The sequence below is a fragment of the Prunus avium genome, chromosome 2 (assembly GCF_965620075.1).
Source record: "Prunus avium chromosome 2, drPruAviu1.hap1.1, whole genome shotgun sequence".
Lineage (NCBI taxonomy): Eukaryota > Viridiplantae > Streptophyta > Magnoliopsida > Rosales > Rosaceae > Prunus > Prunus avium.
In genome coordinates, this window is record NC_142285.1 from 25,234,947 (window position 1) to 25,254,442 (window position 19,496).

The 19,496-nt window shown below is 39.7% G+C and overlaps 1 non-coding gene across 1 annotated transcript; it reads left to right on the top strand.

The window, feature by feature from the left end:
• Nucleotides 1-2,799: 2,799 nt before the first annotated feature.
• On the top strand, nt 2,800-2,906 carry LOC148296716 (small nucleolar RNA R71). Its single transcript, XR_015834175.1, has one exon. It is a non-coding gene; the product is annotated as a small nucleolar RNA R71 (small nucleolar RNA).
• Nucleotides 2,907-19,496: the final 16,590 nt, after the last annotated feature.

Sequence of the window (19,496 nt, forward strand, 5' to 3'; positions counted from 1 at the left end):
AAGGTTGAGATAGAGCATTAAGCATTTTAAATTCAACAGTTTCACCCAAAACAGTCATGGAGAGAGTGCTATCTTTCACTTTGATGATTGTGTCTGCAGTGGCCATGAATGGCCTGCCTAGGAGAATGGGATCAACACGATCTCCATTTGGATTGTCTTCCATGTCCATCACTACAAAATCAGCAGGGAGAATTAGTGTATTAACTTGAACTAGAATATCTTCTACAATACCTTTTGGATATTTTATAGAATGATCAGCTAGTTCAAGTCGCATTGAAGTCTTCTTCATCCCTTCTAAGCCAAGCTCTTGATAAACTGAATATGGCAAAACATTGATGCTTGCTCCCAAGTCCAACATGGCTCTTCCAACCTTCTTGCCTCCAATGTTAATGGGAATGTCAAAGCTGCCAGGATCATCTAGTTTTGGTGGAAGCTTCCTTTGCAATACAGCACTTACATTCTGGTCGAGCTTTACTCCTTCATTTGGAGCGAAATTGAGCTTGTGAGTTTTCAAGTCCTTGATGAATTTTCCATATGCAGGAATCTGTTCAATAAGATCAAGCAAAGGCAAATTGATATTAACTTTACTCAAAATATCATAAATCTCTTTAAAAGCCTTATCTTGCTTTGCTTTCTTAAGACGGCCTGGAAATGGAATCTGTGGAACATATGGAGCGGGTGGCACGTATCTATCTTCTTGAAGATGTGGTGGCACAAATTTGTCATCCCTTTTATGCAATTGGAATTGATCGGATTTCTGAGAATCTGATTTGGCCTTAGGAGCAGATTGAGAAGTTTTGAGTTGTTCTCCTTCCGTGGCCATGGTCTCCTCCTCTTCATTTTCTACAATCACAACATCATTTGAAAGATTAGAATCATCTTTATTATCAATGATCTTACCTGATCTGAGCACATGAATGGCCTTGGCTTCTGGGTTCTTTGGATTGATCTCAGTTTGGCTTGGCCATTTCCCAGGCACTCTTTGAGTTATTTCAGCAGCTATTTGGCCTAATTGGACTTCCAATTTGGAGATGGCAGCTTGTGTAGTTTGCTGAAAATTGGATTGGTTGATTGCCATCTGCTTCACTATATCTTCCAATGATGATGATGATTGTTGTGGCCTTTGGAATGAAGGGGGATTTGCTTGATTCTGGGTATTTCTCCATGAAAAGTTTGGATGATTCCTCCAACCTGGATTATAACTTTGAGAGTATGGATCATTTCTTGGACCTTGGTTGTAGGAATTTACCAACTTAGCTTGCTCTTGCACAAATTCTGGATATCCAGCCCCAAGTGGACAAGCTGTGGTAGCATGGTCATGAGATTCACAAATGCTACACACTTCCTTCGGAGGGCTTCTTGAGTTTAATGCAAGAAGAGCATCTAGCTTGAACTAGAATATCTTCTACAATACCTTTTGGATATTTTATAGAATGATCAGCTAGTTCAAGTCGCATTGAAGTCTTCTTCATCCCTTCTAAGCCAAGCTCTTGATAAACTGAATATGGCAAAACATTGATGCTTGCTCCCAAGTCCAACATGGCTCTTCCAACCTTCTTGCCTCCAATGTTAATGGGAATGTCAAAGCTGCCAGGATCATCTAGTTTTGGTGGAAGCTTCCTTTGCAATACAGCACTTACATTCTGGTCGAGCTTTACTCCTTCATTTGGAGCGAAATTGAGCTTGTGAGTTTTCAAGTCCTTGATGAATTTTCCATATGCAGGAATCTGTTCAATAAGATCAAGCAAAGGCAAATTGATATTAACTTTACTCAAAATATCATAAATCTCTTTAAAAGCCTTATCTTGCTTTGCTTTCTTAAGACGGCCTGGAAATGGAATCTGTGGAACATATGGAGCGGGTGGCACGTATCTATCTTCTTGAAGATGTGGTGGCACAAATTTGTCATCCCTTTTATGCAATTGGAATTGATCGGATTTCTGAGAATCTGATTTGGCCTTAGGAGCAGATTGAGAAGTTTTGAGTTGTTCTCCTTCCGTGGCCATGGTCTCCTCCTCTTCATTTTCTACAATCACAACATCATTTGAAAGATTAGAATCATCTTTATTATCAATGATCTTACCTGATCTGAGCACATGAATGGCCTTGGCTTCTGGGTTCTTTGGATTGATCTCAGTTTGGCTTGGCCATTTCCCAGGCACTCTTTGAGTTATTTCAGCAGCTATTTGGCCTAATTGGACTTCCAATTTGGAGATGGCAGCTTGTGTAGTTTGCTGAAAATTGGATTGGTTGATTGCCATCTGCTTCACTATATCTTCCAATGATGATGATGATTGTTGTGGCCTTTGGAATGAAGGGGGATTTGCTTGATTCTGGGTATTTCTCCATGAAAAGTTTGGATGATTCCTCCAACCTGGATTATAACTTTGAGAGTATGGATCATTTCTTGGACCTTGGTTGTAGGAATTTACCAACTTAGCTTGCTCTTGCACAAATTCTGGATATCCAGCCCCAAGTGGACAAGCTGTGGTAGCATGGTCATGAGATTCACAAATGCTACACACTTCCTTCGGAGGGCTTCTTGAGTTTAATGCAAGAAGAGCATCTAGCTTTTGTTCCAGTTTTGAAATCTGCACACTAGAAGCATCATTAGAACCACTAATAACACGTTTACCTCTTGTATCCGTATGTTGGGTCTCCATTGCTATCTCCTCAAAGAGTTCGTACGTTTCTTCTGGAGTTTTGGTTTTAAAAGAACCACCTGCAAAATTGGTGACTATATTATGACTAGAAGGGGTTAGTCCTTTATAAAACATACGCATTTGAAGCTTCAATGGAATCCCATGATGAGGACATTGGTTGAGCAACCCATTGAATTTCTCCCATGCTTCACAAAACGATTCATCATCTTGCTGTGCAAATAACAAGATCTTGTCCCTAAGCATGTCGGTCTTTTGCGTGGAGAAGTATTTTTCCAGGAACTTCTTTTGAATGGCAGACCATGTAGTGAGTGAACCAGGCTTCAAAGAATTCAACCAATACTTCGCCTTATCCTTTAAAGTGTATGGAAACACTCTCATTCGAAGTTGATCTTCTGTCACACCTGTCAAGGGAAAAGAACTCACAACATTAAAAATATCCTTTATATGAGTCAATGGATCTTCATTAGGTAAACCATAAAAGGAAGGCAGCATATTAAGATGAGAAGATTTAAGCTCATAATTTCGAGCTACAGTGGGCAGCAAAATGCTTGAAGGAGATGCTGGAATTGTTGGGATATCAAGTTCTCCCATGAACTCAATGGCAGCCATCATTTCTTCTTCTTCTTGGTCTGAACTTGCTTCCGAATTTGAAAGTGAAGAACCGGGAAGTTCAGTGTGGAGAGCAAGACTTGTAAATGTAGCAAGAGCTTGCTCTTTTGCAGTTGACAACTCCCTTTCTAGACGATTCTGAATTTCAGAGGTCACTCGTCTGGGTTGCAATGATGGTCCTGCGTTCAAAGATCTAGAACGTTGGAACGAAGACCTCACTTGTTCAAGTAATGGATTTTTAGACATAAACTACCTGAAACAGAAAATTAGATTAATTAGAAACACTAAAAAGAATAGGGTAACCTTGGGCACATAACCAGGGAAGAACTTTCGTTCAGTCCCCGGCAACGGCGCCAAAATTTGTTGTTAATATTATGTTAACTCGCAATTGTACGGGGCAATTAGTAGTATAGCAAGACAAGTACGAGGTCGTACCCACGAAGACTGAGAAGTTAAAACTAGTTATGTACTTAGATTACCAAATTCAAGAAAGTAGGAGGTTATGTCTAAAACAGAATTTAAAACAAGAGTGGTTGTGATTGTTGAACAAAAGAAGCAAAATGAAATTGCAAACAAAAACAAGTAAACAAATGTAACAAAGAGTGGTTTTAAGAGTTGGAAAACAGATTTTGAGACTAGGGCATTCGAATCACCATAACAATTCAATTCTGGGTTATAAAGATTCAAGTAACAAGTCTAATTCAGATTCAAAGATTGATTCTAGCTAAAGTATGATTAGGCCATGGTGTTTGGTCCTAACCTTGTGTTCCTAATTCCCTAATTTGATCATTTGTTGTCTAACCTAAAATTAAGCATTAGGAACCCATTAAGCATAGAAGAACATTTTAAACAACCAAATATGTATCTAATCCCTGTTGTCGAATGTCCATACATACTCTTCCTATTCATAGTTCAATTCGAATTAAAGCATGGTGTATACTCTTAATTCAAACCAAGATAGTTAACAAACAAGTTCTAATGGTGATCAATCATTCAAACAAGCATGTTAACTTATAAGCATAATGAATAAGAACATGAATCATGAATCAAACTTGAAACTCCAAACTTATAAACCCAGAATATTCATGTTAGGTTACATCGAAGCCCTAGTTATGGATTTAGCTACTCATAATGGAAAAGAGACTTGAACAGAAATGAGAAAACATAATGAATACAATAAGAGTAGAAAAACCCTTTTTCTGAAGTTCTTGTGGTGTCCAAGGCTTCTCCAAGTGCTTCTCCACTTCTAATGCTTCTCCAAGAGCTTCCCCACTTCTAGAAAGATGTATGAAGGATATGGAGGTGATTTGGGATGAGTTTGAGTGAGTGGTGATGGCTAAGGAAGATGAAATTCGTAGGGAAATGGAAGAGAGGTTTGCTGGAGTTGTTTTGGTGATTGTTGGAGTGTTTGGGATTTTGAGAGTGTTTGAGGATGGTTGGAGTGAATTGTGGGGGTTGTGAATCTCAGGATTTGTTGTGTCTTGAATGTGGAATGGATGTGGTATTTATAGGGAGAGGGGAGTGACAAATCTGAATTCAATATGGCTAATGCATACAACACTTGCATTATAAAAGATGAATTGGTTGATGCACTTCACTAATGCATACAACACTTGCATTATAAAATCTGAATTGGTTGATGCACTTCACCAATAGATCCCACCAGCAGCCCTAGCTCATCTTCATGTCACCATGACCAAGCTTCCAATCAGAAATGATAGCTCATACCTAGCTCACCATGACCAAGCATCCAACCAGCACATGCTGAGGTCAGCATAACCAGCAACTTCAAGGGCTTACAACTTGGGCTTCTCTTAATCAAATTAGGACTTTAAGCACTCGAAATTGAAGTTCAAAATGTCTTCTTTCCAGCCATATATCATTTGGGCCAATCCAAGGTCGGAGGAGGAAGTTAAGGCCAAACCAAATTGCTAACTCATTTTGCGCGCTGATAAAATCCATCCTGAGCATGGCTCTGTGTTTGCTAGGTAACAGACTCCATATTTATCCAATGGGGCTGACTTTTGGATATGTTATAGTACACACCCATTGGAACAACTTTCATGAAGAATGCTGCCTCATCCGAGCTGTGTAGGTTGCTGAAACAAAGCTTGCAATATGACCTACGGAACTGGACTGGCAGGGGGCTGTAGCCAAAATGAGTTTGTCTTTTAAGCTCTTCTTCCATTCATCCAAATTAGGCCTTAACATGCTTGAATTGCATGAATTATGCTCTCTTGCTCTATTGGCCTACAAAACACACAAAGGGAGGGAAATAACTTAGAATTATAGGAACTAAGCAAAAGAAGTAAGTAAATTGGGCATGTATATGTATGAAATTATGAGCTTAACAATAAGCCAACCAAATGAATATGTGAATTTTGGGAGGGATTTTCATTCTCCACAAGTCATTCCAAAAGGGATCAACATCTCCCAATTCTCTAAAAAAAATAGAGTATGCAGATTTAACAGAGAATAAGCCATTTGAAGACATACCCCAGATTTGAGCATTATGTACAGAGTTCCCAAACCCAACAGGGACAGCAGTGATCTTTTGAACCAAATCTTCAGAAAGAGCATTCCTCAGCTGGTCCACATTCCACCAACCATTCCTAAAAAAGTTGTCAACGTTGCAATTCAAATCTTGGATATTCAACACCCCATTATGTTGCATTAGAGGTGTATCAAATAGCCATTTATCTGTCCAAAATTTGGCCAAATCACCCTTTCCAACCCTCCAGATCATTCCCTTTGCCAGCAGCTCAGCTCCAAAAAGAATACTGTTCCAAGTTGAGGAGCACAAATTTCTTGTTTTCAAATTAGGATCAATAATAGAATGACCCTTGAGGTATTTCTTTTCAAAAATCTGAGCCCATAAGCCATTATCTTTGTTGTGCATCCTCCAACCGATTTTAGCCAACAAAGCTTGATTCATGTCCCTAGCCTTCTTGAAACCCAAACCACCTTTGTTTTTAGGTCTACACAGTAGATTCCATTGGCAGAGGTGGACTTTCATCTTCCTATCACTTCCTCCCCAGAAGAAGTTCCTATTTAACCTGTCCAAATCTTCACAAATACTAACAGGCAATTTTGTGGTCTGCATAGAATATATGGGAATAGCAGATGTGACAGCATGGATTAGAGTGGCCCTCCCAGCTGAAGAAAGCAACTTACTTTTCCAATTGGCAAGCCTGCAATGAACCTTACTAAGCAAACTGCTGTAAGTGGATCGAGTTACCCTAGAGTGCAAGATGGGCATCCCCAAGTATTTTCCTAGGTTGTCTGTTGAAGGGGAGCCACAAATGAAACTGATCTCTTGAGCCAACGCCCTGCTGGTATTAGGAGAACAAAATACAGCAGACTTGTCAAAGTTGACAATTTGACCAGAGGCTTGACAAAATAAATCCAAGCATCCTTTCATCACCCTAGCTTGTTGCTTACTAGCTTCAGCGAAAAGGATTAAGTCATCAGCAAAAAACAAATGCGATACAGCAGGCCCAGTTTGGGAGGATTTAACAGGTTTCCATTTCCCCTTATTGATAGCATCAAAGATGATATGAGATAGCTTTTCTATGCAAACCACAAAGAGGTAGGGAGATAGGGGATCTCCTTGTCGAATACCATTCTTGGAATAAAAGGTTGGGAAAGCTCGCCGTTAACACAAACTTGATATTTGACAGAAGAAACACAACTCATAACCAGCTGGATGAAATTACTGGGCAAGCCTATTTCACCAAGGACCTTTTCAATAAACTTCCAATTTAATCTATCATAGGCTTTAGATAGATCAATTTTCCAGGCAATGAAGCCCTTCTTACCCTTAGAACATTTGAACTTATGCATCAATTCCTGAGCAATGAGGATGTTATCTGTGATTTGTCTTCCAGAGATGAAACTAACCTAATTAGGACTGATGATTTTAGGCAGCATAGGCCTTAATCGAGCAACCAGTAATTTAGAAATTACCTTATAAAGAGTGCAACAAAGACTGATGGGTCTGAACTGCACCATGGATTGGGGGTTCTCAACCTTGGGGATCAGAGTGATTAGGGTATCATTGAGTTGCTCAGGGACAGAACATTCATGAAAAGCCGTACGAACCATGGCGAAGATGTCATCAGCACAGAGATCCCAATTCTTCTGATAAAAGGAGGCAGGGAACCCATCCACACGTGGTGCCTTAAGCCCTCCAATTTTAAACAAACTCTCCTTGACTTCAACCAGCTCAACACTCTTAACCAGGTAGTTCAAATCAGCCTCCTGAACAGAAGGATAAAGGTTGGGTATATCTTGAGTGGAGTCAAGAGAAACAGATTGTGAAAACAGAGCTGAAAAATAAGTGATTGCCAGCTCTTTAAGACCATCAGCATCTTCCACCCATACCCCATCACAATTCTTCAGTCTCTCAATCTTATTGCGCCTTCGCCTAATAATTGTAGTCATATGAAAAAATTTGGTATTTCTATCCCCTTCTTGCAACCATTTCAATCTAGACTTTTGTTGCCAGAATAAAGCTTCTTGATCAAGAATGCCATTGTACTCCCCAATCAGAACATCTTCAAGATTGCTCAAATCCAAATTTGGCCCTATACACAAAGCTTTCTGTATTCCAGCCAGCCTGGCTAAAATGATAGCTTTCTTCTGTCGAAGATGCCCAAAAACAGTAGTATTCCATTGTTTCAGAGGCTCAATTAAACAGCAAGATTTCTTCAACGCATCACCAGTTGCTTGCTCCCACCGTTGAGTGATAAACTCCTTGAACTCATCATGTTTCAACCACATTGCTTCAAATCTGAAGGGCCTATTAGTAGGAGAAGTAGTAAGACTGGACTTCAAACAAATTTTTATGGGGCTATGATCAGATTTGGTTCTTGGCAGATGTATCACATTAGCTTCAGCAAACAGCCCCCTCCACTGCAAGTTACATATTGCTCTATCAAGCCTTTCAAGAACTCTTTTATTTGTCCAAGTAAATTTAGGCCCAGAGTAGCCTAAATCCACCATATTGTGAGCATCAAACCAATTTCGAAAACCCCTCAGCCTAGAAACCTGCACACCACCCAATTTATCATCAGCAGCAAGCAATTCATTAAAGTCTCCCGCTAACATCCAAGGCAAGTTGTGACAGTCCGCAACAAAGCATAGATACTCCCACAGGTTTGCTCTTTTCACAGCACAAGGTTTAGCATAAATTGCTGAAAATAGCCAAGGGGCTTGACCATGCTCAGTGATACAAGCTGAGATGACCTGATCAGTTGTTCCAATGATATCTACTTTAACTTTAGTTTCGTTCCAAAGCAGCCATAAACCCCCAGAAAACCCAATCGGGTCAACAATCTCAAAACCAGAAAATCCAAGAGACTTCACCATTTTTACAGCTTTTTGACCACTAATCCGGGGTTCACAGACAAATAGAATGTCAAGACGGTGATTAGCAATTAACTCCATCATGTTAGAACGAAACTTGGTGCTACCAGCACCTCTAGCATTCCAGCATAACAAATTCATTAGAACCTTAAAACAAAGGAGAACTAAACAAAAAGAACAACTAAAAACTCCCATAGAAAGCCATAAAGGTCCACAACAGACCCAATAAAACCCACAACAAACTCAAAGGATACTCACAACAATTCAGCAAGTCCAATTGGAATTGGGGTTGAGCAACTCCATGGCCTCCCTCGGACTTTTGGTCAGAGTAAATAGGAACCCTCTGGGAATTGACAAGATTTCACAAAGTGGCACAGAGAGAAAACCAGCTGTGGGTTATTGAAGATAGGAACTGGGGTTTGGATTCAAAGTGGGGGATCTAAGGGAATGGGTCGGGGAGGGGCTGGTGGTGTAGAACAGGGAGGAGGTTGTGGGTTGTTGAGATGGCGAAAGTGAGTGAAAAAAGTGGGTCGTTGAGAGGGTGGAGGGAAGTAAAATTAGGAGAAAGGAGGAAGCCCCAAAACAGGGAACATCTTTAAAAAACACAGGGACTCTTACGAAGAAGAGGGAGGCTCTCACTAAGGAGAGAGAACTCTCACGAAGGAGAGGGATGCTCTCACGGAGGAGAAGGGTTTTTTTTCCAAAAACTTAGTCAATTGTCAGGAGGATAATACTTCGTCATGTGCTTACAAACTGATCTGCAATGTACTGTATCTCTGTAAAACTCTGCTCCCCATATGTATGTATATGTATAGGGAAATGCCACACAGAAGGCCACTGAAATTGAAGGGATTGTTGTAGAAAAGGGTGACTCTCAAAAAATAATGTCAACCCAGAAGAGAGTGTGGTAGTTTTCTCTGCTAGGGTTTTGCTCCGCGAGATTTCACACCAAAGTGAAAATGTTGGGGATGACCACCCTTAGAAAATGTGCGGGTACTGATTGATGCAAGACTTTCATTGGGAAGAAAGACTTGGAGTTTACTCTCAAGTCTTCAGTGGGAAAGTTCAAATGGACCATCAATGTCAGAAAGTCAGTCAACGGACAGGTAATGCTAACCCCACACGCATTGGTTTGGTCCCATCTGTTAAATTCAATCCAACAATAGTGCCATTAGCTTAATGATATGTGGGGTTCTTGCATAAGATATTTAAGTCCTCTCAATATCATTATTAAGGACGAGAATTTTATCAATTTGACTAAGTTACAATTAATACATTCTCAACCCATAATAACTTATAAATAAACCTACCAATTGTAGGTACGACAATGATAATATATGTCCTATGTTTTATATGCATGGTAAGAACGTTTGTTGCACTCAACAATATATTTGTAAAATAAAAGGATGCATGATTTAATTCAGTGGTTGTATGATTTCAATAAAAGTAGTGAAGGTAGCCGGATTAACCCACGACTCAATGATCCTTGGATGAAAGTGCTGGGTGAAATTGCCCATTTGGCGGGTGTGTGATCAAGAATTTTTTTGGAATTAATAATATGTTGTAAATTGATCAACACAGTATGGGAATTGCTCAATTAGTTTTTATAATCCAAGAAATGTGACCTTACATAATTTTACTTAATTAAAATAGTAAAAATTTGGGACCCATTTGATAACAATTTCAATTTTTTATTTTTATTTTTTTTAATAGAAAGAACGTCATTGATCGAAATCAAGAGGTACAATCACATCGCTCTCTACAAAGGATTCCAACCAGGGAGGAACATCTTCATCTCAAATAAGGCCATCTCCAATAGGGAAGGCCAAATGTCAAATTTTGGCAATATAGCTTGGATGGAGCCCCCAACGTATGTATAGGGCTAGGTGAAATATCAATCCAGTCCATATATTGGGTGGAGTAGCAGTCCACCTTTTGTCTAGACTGCACATCCACATAACAGCCCGTGCCCATTCATGCAATGGACATTGACTTATTCCGTCCCATGCCACCAGCACTTACCAAGAAAGACATGATGATCGTCATCATAGACTACTTTACTAAATGAATCGAGGCCGAAACTTTATCCTCTACTTAAGAAGACGATGTGGGGTGATTTGTCTAGAAGAACATTATCTGCCGGTTCGACTGCCCATAGTGGCTGGTCACTGACAATGGATCCAATTCATTGGCAGGAAGATCACCGCATTCTTTGCAAAGTATGGCATCAAGTAGCACCTGTCAACTCCTAGATGTCCGCAAGGCAACTGCCATGCACAGGTATCTAACAAGAAAGAGAAAAAGCCATTGTTCGAGTTGCAGCTTATCAACAGCAGTTGGCGTTCTACTACAATAGAAGAGTCAAAGTCAAACAATTCCAACCTATGGACCTTGTGCTTAGAAAAGCCTTCATTACATCACAAAGGCAAAGATCAAAGAAGATGAAGCCCAATTGGGAAGACCCTTACTTGATCAACCGATCTGGGGATAGAGGAAGCTATACGCTAGATATCCTTGAAGGCAAGGAAGTTCCAAGATAGTGGAATGTCCATCACCTCCGTAGGTATTACATATGAATCTCCGGCTCACTTACAGTTCAAGAAGAATGACATCTGATGTAATTTCATCTATTTATTTCCATTCAATGAAGCGACGTAATTGCACAAGCACCGATGCAAGTTCAAGTTTTCATTAAACCAAGAGTTTGAGAGAAGATTCAACCGCCAAAACATCCTACGGGAGACATAAGCAACCGCCAAAACGTCTTAAGGGAGACGTAGGAAACCGTGTAAAATGACCTAAAGGAGATGTAGGACATTAGCCAAAACATCCTAAGGGAGAGAAAGCAAACCGTCCAAAATGTCATGAGGGGGACGTTGGACATCTGCCAAAACATTCTAACGGAGACGTAGGCAACCGCCAAAACATCATAAGGGATACGTAGGCAACCGCCAAAACGTCCTAAAGGAGACATAGACAACCGTCCAAAACGTCCTGAGGGAGATGTTGGACATCTGCCAAAACGTCCTAAGGGAGATTTGGGCCACCGCCTAAATGTCTTAAGTGAGACGTAGGCCATCTGCTAAAAGGTCCTAAGGGAGATGTAGGGAACCGTCCAAAAGGTTCTAAGGGAGACGTAAGACATCTGCCAAAGAGTCCTAAGGGAGACGTAGGCCATCTGTCAAAATGTCCTAAGGGAGACGTAGGCAACCTTTCAAAACGTCCTAAAGGAGACATAAGACATTTGCCAAAACGTCCTAAGGGAGACGTAGGCAACCGTCCAAAACATCCTAATGGAGACGTATGACATCTGCCAAAATGTCCTAAGTGAGATGTAGACAACCGTCCAAAACGTCCTAAGAAAGACACAAGACATCTGCCAAAACGTCCTAAGGGAGACGTAGGCAACCATCCAAAACGTCCTAAGATAGACGTGAGAAATCTGCCAAAACATCCTAAGTGAAACGTTGACAACCGTCCAAAACATCCTAAGGGAGACGTAGGACATCTACCAAAACATCCTACAAGAGACATAGGCAACTGCCAAAACGTCCTAAGGGAGACGTAAGAAACTGCCAAAACGTATTAAGAGACACATAGGCCATTTGCCAAAACGTCCTAAGGGAGACGTCGAACATCTGCCAAAACGTTCTAAGGGAGACGTAGGTGTTGCATTCCTAAAAGGACACAAATTAATGTGCAAACAACCAATTAAAAATACCCGCAAGTGCACGAATCTAATGAAGTATAGATTATGTAAGTACGGGGTCGATCCCACGAAGAACTTGTCAGCTTCCTATAAGTTCTAGTTTGAGTACGTAAAGAACACTTAATTGACACACCACAAATGCCAATTGGAAACTAAAAATAAGTAAAGAAGTGTAAAAGAAATGAAACAACACAAGAAAACTAAAGAAAAACACAAACAGCATTTTCTATCACCATTTTATCACCTCTTTATCACTTGTGAACAGTACCGTGAACAGTGAACAGTATCGTGAATAGTGAACAGTGCACGACCGGTCGTGAACAGTGACGACCGGTCGTTTTTCACAGAGTCGAAATTCTAATTTTTGACGTGATGAGCGACCGGTCGCGAACAGTGACGACCGGTCGTTTTTTACAGAGTCGAAATTCTCTGCTTTTCAGTTTCGACCTCTGTCCAGTGTTTTGCCTATAACTTTCCAACCGTTTATCCAAATTTCATGTTCTTTATACGGTTGGATTCAGCACACAAAAACGAAGAACACAGCGCGGACCAAAAGTCCAAAACAGTTACGAAAATAAACAGATTTCAGCAAACAAGACACACAACGTATCAAACACACAACTCACACACACATTGGGGGGGGGGGGGGGTTTGGTTTGGTTCAAGTGACCTATTTCTATTGCATGAAAGTAAATGGACTTTGAATTTAAATGAGAATGGCAGAGATGAATTATCAAATTGTGAAATTAAAATGTAACAAACACTAGGGTTTCGGAATCCACCCTAAACAATTCTACCCAAGTTTATGAATACTCAAGTGATGAATTCTAAACGTGTTGATGAAGATGTTCGCAATCAAGACCATGGGTCGTGGCTCAAGACGCATTGATTCTCTCTAATATACGTAAAGTGCATGGTTCGTGCTACAATACTTGTGCCCTCCCCATAACCGAACCTAGGTATGGTTCGTACTTCGATTCAATTACAAGGAGAACCCATTAAGTTCAAAGAGAATATGAACATCACAAGAATCCTAATAGCATGGTGTTTACATTAGGTATTCAAGAAACCAATTCACATGGATGATTCTTACTTCATCCATTTATTGCTTAGGATAACATGAGGATACACATAATCCCAATAATCTCAAGAAGCATGCTTTCAAAGGTGATCAATCAAAGAAGAACATACATCAAGGATAGATTAATTTGGTGAATTGGAATTCATCAACAATATCTAGAAATTCATACACTCAAGCATCAAAACAATAAGGTAATCATGTTTAGGGCTTCAACCTAAGCCCTAGCTATGGAGTTTAGTTGCTCAAACTTATTTCAAATACAAACTCAAAACAAAACTAGAAAGAAGTTACAGATTTTGTGAACATGGGAGCTCAAGGTCTTCAATGGTGGAAATCTCTTCCACTCCTTGCTTTGTTGCCCTTGTCTTCCTCCTTGAGCTCCCTAGCTCCAAGCTTCATCTCCAGCTCCAAAATCTCTGCAAATTGTAATAAAAACTGAATGAATGATACGTTGCTTAGCTGCTGCCCTTCCAATCTGCCCAAAGTCAATTGATTCCTCTCTATGCTCCTCTCTCTCCTCCTTTCATCATGGCACACTTTTGCCTTTGTTTTCTTGTCTCCTCTCATGATGAAGTTTTGTCCTCACAAATATACTCTCAGAAAATTCCACTTAACTAAAGTAAATTATTGTTACCAAATGGCATGGTAACAAGTAGAAGTAAGATCACACTAAGTGGAGGTGAAAACTGGCCAAGTCGGATTTCCAGAGCTGTGGTAACATGCTGGATTGGTTGGATAGGCAATACTTATCCAATGGAGCTCAAATTTGGATATGTTGTAGTCAACATCCATTGGAACAAGTTTCATGAAGATCTTCACCTCATCCGAGCACCGGAGCATGCTGATCCGAGGCCAAGACGTTGACCTACGAAAATGAACAAAAACAGAATTTATCACTAATAATGCACTTTTAGCTCATTTTCATTATAACCAAGGTAAAACCTATTAAAACACAAAAAAGAAGTAAAAAGCTATAAAATATCAAGAACTAACTCAAAATAAGAGGTGAATAACATGAAAAATCATGTGTAAAAATGAACCGAACAGTAGGCAACCGTTAAAACGTGCTAAGTGAAACATAAGGAACCGTCCAAAACGTCCTAAGGGAGATGTTGACATGTGTCAAAACGTTCTAAAGGAGACGTAGGCAACCGCCAAAACGTCCTAAAAGAGACGTAGGCAACCGTCCAAAACATCCTAAGGGAAACATACGCCATCTGCCAAAACGTTCTAAGAGAGACGCATGCAACCGTCTAAAATGTCCTAAGGTAGACGTAAGACATCTGCCAAAACATCCTGAGGGAGACGTATGCGACATCTACCAAAAGGTCTTAAGGGAGACGTAGGCCACCTATCAAAACGTCCTAAGGGAGAAGTAGGCAACTACTAAAGTATCTTAAGGGAGATGCATGCCACATCGAAGCATCATAAGGGAGAAGCATAATGGCACCCTTCAAGTAAGTAGTGGGCAAACATTCAAGCATCCTAAGAGAGATGCACAACCAAGGCACCAGCAGGTCACTCAAGCAGTTCACGAGACTCAGCAAAAGTTTTAGTTTAAATAACTAAAACTTTCATAGTAAAGTGACTAACTAGCCAGAGTTTAACAAAAGAAAGATGGTTCACAAGACCAATTATTGCAAACAGAAAAGTAGATTACAGAGCTTGAAAAGATAAAAGAGTCTCCATTTATTGGTCAGCGACCTCCTCAGCTTTCGCCTGATCAACTTTGTCCTCCGTGGCTCCGCCTAGCTTAGCTACATGCTCATCAGATACAACCATTTGCTCAGTAGCTCCAACTACCTGCTTCGCCAAGTTTGCCACCACCTCATCAGATGTGCCCTTCTTGGCATCATCCTCCTCAACTGCAGTCTCATCAGCTACCTGTTCTTCGGTTGCCTCCATATCCACAACATTGATCTACACACCTTAGGCAAGGGGCATGTTAGGATAGAACATCTCCACATCGTCATCTTTGATGGAATGACAACGAGTAGCCCCAGTCTTCCAGTCCAAGTAGTCTAGCTTGTATGCATCCATGACAACCTCAGACTTGGATCGTTAAGCAGTCCTGTGATAGGTGTCAAACTTGGCGAAAAGTTTGTCATAACTCCGGAATATGTCAGCATTCTTGCGTTCAAGACGGAAGTAGGCTACTTTTCCACCATGCAGAGTAGCAGCAGAAGAGTTGAGTTCACTATCTTTTTAAGCGAGGGAACTTTTCAACACAGACATGCTCTCCTTTATTTCAAACATCCTTGTTTCATGGTGGACCTGCTCGGCCAAGAGCTTGCCAGTCAGATCAACATTCTTCTTCTCCAATAATAGGAGCTGAGCAGAAGAGGGGGCAACAGTAGACGAGTTTCTGATGGCCTTAATAGTAAAAATGACTATTTTTTCAAACAAATTGATAGTCGCTTTCTTTTGCTTCTCCAAGGAAAGACTTGAGAAATGCCAAGATCACTGATCGGTTCATAATTGTATATCATTTTGTACCCTTCTAGCTTATGATTTGGTTATGTTTTTTAGTTAAACTTGTGCTTTTAATCCTTTTTGTGTTTATCTTTCAGTTCATTGAGCTTTAGGTAATAATGATGGCTTTAGAGAGCATAATTCATGCAATTCAAGCATGTTAAGGCCTAATTTGGATGAATGGATGAAGAGCTTAAAGACAAACTCATTTTGGCTACAGCCCCCTGCCAGTTCAGTTCCGTAGGTCATATTGCAAGCTTTGTTTCAACAACCTACATAGCTCGAATGAGGCCACATTCTTCATGAAAGTTGTTCCAATTGGTGTGTACTATAACATATCCAAAATTCAGCCCCATTGGATAAATCTGGAGTCCGTTACCTAGCAAACACAGAACCATGCTCAGGATGGATCTTATCAGCGCGGAAAATGAGTTAGCAATTTGTTTCGGCCTTAACTTCTTCCTCCGACCTTGGATTGGCCCAAATAAAATATGGCTGGAAAGAAGACATTCTGAACTTCAATTTCGAGTGCTTAAAGTCCTAATTTGATTAAGAGAAGCCCAAGTTGTAAGCCCTTGAAGTTTCTGGTCATGCTGACCTCAGCATGTGCTGGTTGGATGCTTGGTCATGGTGAGCTAGGTATGAGCTATCATTTCTGGTTGGAAGCTTGGTCATGGTGACATGAAGATGAGCTAGGGCTGCTGGTGGGATCTATTGGTGAAGTGCATCAACCAATTCAAGATTTTCTAATACAAGTGCATCACCCAATTTAGATTTTCTAATACAAGTGCATCAACCATTTCAGATTTTATAAAACAAGTGTTGTATGCATTAGCCATATTGAATTCAGATTTTCACTTCCCCTAGGCCTATAAATAGGGAAGTTCTCTAAGCTTGTAAACACACCCCAAGGGGGGGAGCTCTCAAACACTTCTCTAGAGCTCCCTTCCCTTCTCTCCCTCAAATTCTCTTAGTTTCTCTTTCTAGTTTTCAATTGTTATAATGAGATCTTTGTGCTGAAATTTTCCTTTAAGTCTTTCCAAGTTCTACTTTAATTTTCATTGTTATGTAAATTCTTTTCTTTAGTTTCAAGTTTGATTAGTTTCCAAGTTTCAATTATGATTTTTGTTCTTATTCATTATGCTTATAAGTTAATATGCTAGTTTGAATGATTGATCACCATTTAGGCTTGCATGTTAGCTATCTTGGTTTGAATTAAGAGTAGACACCATACTTTAATTCGAATTGAACTATGAATAGGAAGAGTATGTATGGACATTCGACAACAGGGATTAGATACATGCTTGGTTGTTTAAATTGTTCTTCTATGCTTAATGGGTTCCTAATGCTTAATTTTAGGTTAGACAACAAATGATCAAATTAGGGAATTAGGAACACAAGGTTATGACCACACACCATGGCTTAATCATACATTAGCTAGAATCAATCCGTTAATCTAATTGAACTTGGGAACTTATCTGCTTGAGTTAGTTATTTTCTTTCTTCCTTGTTTTATTTATTTCCCTTCTTTTTCATTTCTGTTTTGTGTAGGGAAAATGAATTGAATCATTCAATCACCAATCCTCGTGGGATCGACCTCGCACTTACATACGCTATACTACCGAACGGCTCGTGCACTTGCGAGTATCACAAGTTGAGGATGCAGCTGAATCCATTTTGGTGCAGCTGTATCTACGCAACAAGTTTTTGGCGCCGTTGCCGGGGATCGGTAACATTGTTTGATTCTATTTTGCTTTCCTATTTTAATTTTTTCTTAACTGGACAATTTCAAGTTTTAAAGTTAATGACGTTAATGGACAAGTTGTGTTTGTAGTCCAACAGAAAAGGACAATTGCCCAACAAGCAAGAGAACTGGGTTTAAGTCCCAGCTTACACAACCCATTAGTGCTTGTTGCTTTGAAACATGGAATTGGACTTGTGTTGATTTTTCCTTTTCATTTTTAGTTTTTTTTTTTATATTTCATAATCCTTTAATTCCGTTTCAAGTTTTTGTGTGTGTTTGTTTTAGCAATGTAAATAGCTCAATAAAAATGGAGAGAGATGGCAACTTCAATCATAAAGATAGGAACTGTGGAGCAGTAGGAGAAGTCGCGACCTCCAAGTGCATCACGCTCGACCTAATCGCTTCAAGGGGGAGCATTTCAATCCTTTCTCTTTACTTGTTATTATTTTAAATTTCTGTTTCTTTTTTTAAAAAATTTAAAAAAATAAAAAAATTTAAAAATTTAAAAAGATTTTTCATATAAGCTGACTTATGGTAACTACAGTGAGCACTTCCGTCAATACAGTGTCTAGGAGTTCTTTAGGCGACACCTTCGGTGTCTAAGAAGTTTGGGTTTTAAGCGGGACCATTGTGACCCCTCCAACCTTCCCGGATCCCCTGGCTGTGTTTTCTGAGGCCCTTAACTGGTCATCCGTGAGTTGCTTATATATTCATTTTTATTTTTTTTTTCTTTCTAAACCTTCTTCTTAACTTTTCCCCTTATCATTTACATGTTCTCAATCATCTTTACTTTGCTTTAACATTGAGGACAATGTTCAATTCAGGTCTGGGGGGAAGGTTTTCAATTTCAATTTTCTTATCCATTTGTGTTTTCGATTTTCGTTCTCTTGTCACTAATTTTTTTTTAAGAATGTCATACAATCAATGCTATGGAGCTGCTATTTGAGGTTTTCATATCAGAATTTTGCACTTCACAAAGCTTTTGCTCTTAGAATTCTGGTGGCTAAAGTACCATGCTCAAATTCTTGAAGGAAAATAGTGGAGACTACCCTAGTGAGCTATATCGAGCCTAATTGCTTTCTTGAGAGGGTTTAAAGTGTTCTATTTCTCATCCATACTTATTTTCTTCAATTCACTCTAATTGATCTCATTATTCCATTTTGATTGAATACTAAGGATGATTCGCTTTTGCAGATATCATGTGCTTGCTCTCATTCATGAATGAACTCATTGAAGTGATGCTAGGCTATGTGTGCATAACCATTCTATGTGCTTTCTTTTCACCCTACCTATATGTGTGTTCCATCAACCCTCTTGAAGCCAAACACTTAAAGCCTTTTCTTCTATCACCCTCATCATTTCCCTACCTTTGTATCTCAATCTGAGATACTTGACCTATTGTAGCCATACCCTATAGCTTAGAAATATACCAAGGTGTGCCAAGATAAAGTTTGAAGCAAGGAAGTTGCAGCCATGTACCTAAATAAAGATGATGTGAATCTGTGCAATGAAGTTAATGAAGATGCAGATCAAATCAACGAAGATGAAAGTGTTTCGATTTGATCTAAGTGTGAAAAATAAAGTCTATGCCAGGAGATACCATGAAGTTTGCTGCCATGCCAATCTAAATCAATGATGCCTTGCAGATTAATGAAGCATGCAACCTTGGTATGTTCTTAAGTTATTTGTTTTTCCTTCCAATTCTTCCATTTCCCCTAACCTTAGCCTTTCATTACAACCTTGTGAAAGACCTAGCTGATCTTTGAGGATGTATTCATGGGTGCTGGTATGTATATGTGTATCTATTTTCTTAGTATTTGATTCCTTTCATGAGATCTAACCAAATTTGTG